This window comes from Hevea brasiliensis, chromosome 8 (assembly GCF_030052815.1).
Source record: "Hevea brasiliensis isolate MT/VB/25A 57/8 chromosome 8, ASM3005281v1, whole genome shotgun sequence".
Taxonomy (NCBI): domain Eukaryota; kingdom Viridiplantae; phylum Streptophyta; class Magnoliopsida; order Malpighiales; family Euphorbiaceae; genus Hevea; species Hevea brasiliensis.
The window spans coordinates 22,980,533-22,983,980 of record NC_079500.1 but is presented as its reverse complement, the minus strand read 5'-3'; the positions used below and the strand labels follow the sequence as shown (position 1 = coordinate 22,983,980).

The window sequence follows — 3,448 nt, the reverse complement described above, 5'->3', positions numbered from 1 at the left end:
TATTCATTTTAAAATAGTAAAAAACAATTTGAAATTTCTAATATCAAAACTACAATATATATATATATATATATAAAATTGATTTTTAGTTCAGTAAGGTTCTTGATAAAGAATTAAAATTGAACCAAAACTATAAATATAAGTTCAATTTAGTATGTTTCGATTCTTAGAATAATTGTTCTTTATCAATTTTGACACGATACTGTGTGATTTTTCGATTTGATTTAAAACCTAAAAGCTATTGAGGTCCTGATAGATATAAAGGGATTCCAACCTGATTAAAAAAAAAAAAAATTGCTAGTTTTATTTAATTGTATAATACATTGATGCATGATAATTAATATACACACACATTCTTTTATTCTTTTTTCTCAATAGAGGTGTATTCTGAACCTAAGATTTCTACCCATTCCCAATTCCAATTAATTTATTACCACCTAGCTTGGAAGGAAAATACAAGTGTTTTATTTATTGAGCCCTTAGCGAAATTTGACTATTTTGCACACTTGGCCTTGTAATCGCTCCAAAGCTGATCAACAGACTTCCCTAGCAGATCAACAAAGTACTGATCACTATAAGCACTTTTCATTTTCTTGTTAAGCTCAGCCACAAACCCATTCTTAAGAGCATTACAATACTCCAAAAACTTGGCTGTAATATCATACCCTTGATCCCACCTATCACCCTTCCCTGGCTGCACCCAATGGCTAGGTGCGTAGTTAGCCTTCAACCTTACAAAATCAGCAATCCCTTCGATTAATCCTCTTGGAGTTTGCCCATTACCATTGGATTGCCATATGTGAGTTATTTCATGTAAAGCACACCAGTGAATTCATTTCTCACATCACCAAAGTAATTTCCTATATAATTTGCACTAACATGGATTTCATTGTTGTTAGCATAAGCAACACCATCTATAACGTCTATGAGCCCTATAACGTCTATGAACAAGCTCACTTTATCCACAGTGTTCCCATCTGCTGGATTTGCTTGCTGGAACGCCCTCCACGCGAAATCAGTAGCAGCTGATAGGGTTTGATTGCGGTAATCTACTCCAATATCTCTGGAGAAGCACGCACTGCCGCCGGTTGAACCGGCGTTGTTGGTGACGGTGTAGTCCACAGCATGGTTGCGTTGGATGGCTGCTAGGGTTACCAGCAAAGAGAGGATGAAAGCTTGGTGAAACATTGTCTAGCTAGTGTATGTAGTGCTTTCTTTTCTTTAGGTTTTTTTTGCACAAGAAATGGGTGAAGCTCTATGGTTTATATAGAGATTTGAACATGACAATCTAGTGGATGGCGAGTTGGATATCACCAAGCGAAGCAAGTGGTCAGCTCGCTGATTATTGTTGTTGTTGTTATTATTATTATTATTATTATTATTATGAAAGATTTGTTTGAGGCAAGAAGTTAAAGATTCGTTAATTTTTTACTTTTCAAGCGCTATAGTGTTAAAGAACTTAAAGTATAAAAGATTAAGAGTTATTTTTAATTTTTAATTTAAAATATATTTCTTAACTTATAAATTAATTTAAAATAAATAATTAATTATTTTATAAAATTACTTAAAAATAACTTTTACGTATTTAAAAGCAATAAAATTTATTAAAATAATAAAAAAATGTAATTAAATATTGTGATTGTTAAAATAAGCCGGCATTGATAATTTTAAAATAATTAGGATAATATAATAGGAGTAATTTGAAAATAGGATAAATTACTATTCGGTCCTTGTATTTTAACGAAACTAACTATTTGGCCCATTTATTTTAAAAATATACTATTTAGTTTCTATATTTTACTTTCGTTAAATTATTTAGTCCATTCGTAAAATTTTCTGCTAGTGAATGTATATCAAACTACTATTTAGTCTCTTTATTTTAGTATAATTTATTAATTGATCTATGTATTTTAAAAAATACTACTATTTAGTCCCTCTAATTTAATGAAATGAATTGGTTTGTCTCTACATTTTGAAAAAATATTCCTAGATGAAAATTTTGTTATATAAAGACTAAATCTGAATTTATATTTTTCTTAAATTGCTCAAATTATTTTTATTCAATTTCATGGACATCATTTTTATGTTCTTTTATTGGAAAATAATTTCCTAGATTATCTCTTTAATTACTTGGAGATTTAGGGGGATTGATTAATCTTTTTACTCGTATAGCTTGTATATACCAATTTTATCAAAAGACGAAGAGTAGAGAGAATAAAAGTAAGTGAGGATAAGAAATAAAAAAGGGGAGAGGGTTAGAGCAATTTGAGTATAAAAAAATAATATGAGGAATTAAAAAATTAACAGAATCAAATTAATGTATTTTTAAAATATAGAAACTAATTAATTAGTTTCACTGAAATAGAATGACTAAACAGTAATTTGACTGATATTAAACATTTAATTAATGAAAAATTTGACGGAGGGATTAAAGTTGTTTAACCAAAGAAGAATATAAAAATTAAATATTATATTTTTTTAAAATATTGAGATCAAGTAATTAGTTTTGTTCAAATGCAGGAACTAAATAGTAAATAAATAAATTATAAATAAAGGTATCTTATAACTTTTTTTTTAAGTAATTTGTTTTAACTTATAAATTAAACCAAATATTAAATCTACTTGTGATTTAGTATGTTTGACTCCAAACTAAACATTCTCTTTATTGGACATGGCACATATCTAATACTTATGATCAACTAGATGTGCAACAACTTAAGGAAATGATACGATGTGTTTATGTGGACTTGTGGGCATGCCATCTCCAGCTGACTTGTTAGAAAGTTATGTGAGAGAAACATGTGTAAGGCTTAGCGTGCTCTAGGGAAGGGATTTAGAAATCTGTTATTTTTGTTAGGCAGGTTATATGAGTTGCGAATGTAATCAAGAACTCTCATTCTTGAAGATGTGTTTCTTCTTTCTCTAAGTTCTCTATGTTTTTGTGACTCTTCCTTGTTTTCTTCTTCTTCTTCTCTTTTTTTTTTTTTTTTTTTTTTTTTTTTTAAATGCAAGATTTGCATTACCAAGCCCAAAAAGTTTGAATTACTTGGATTAAAAGAACATTACAATCGGCCCAAATCAACTCCTAGAGGAGCCCAAACCTATAGCCCTATTACAAGGAAGCCAGCCCACAAAAACCAAATCCACAACCTTGCAAACTGCTTTCAGCGAAAACCACCAGCAAAAACGCTTACCCTTGGCACATAAAAAGCAAAACCGTCCAGCAGCAACATCGCCGGCCACCCAAATAGGGATGATGCGGAGATTGAGGAAGAAAATAAAGGCACCGAAGACAATGGAACTCCTCCTTATTGTCCACCATGCACCATCTTACGCACATTTTCAACTATCCATTGGACCACCCAAATATCATGCTCAGCAGCAAAGTAAAAGCTAGCAGAGAAAGTAGGATTTGAACACCAAAGTCCATGGCATTTCACTCTCAAAT

General features: G+C 30.7%; 1 pseudogene; it reads right to left on the bottom strand.

Annotated features, from left to right (window-relative positions):
* Positions 1-361: 361 nt before the first annotated feature.
* On the bottom strand, positions 362-1,217 carry LOC110656524 (uncharacterized; annotated as a pseudogene).
* Between the last annotated feature and the right edge of the window lie 2,231 nt (positions 1,218-3,448).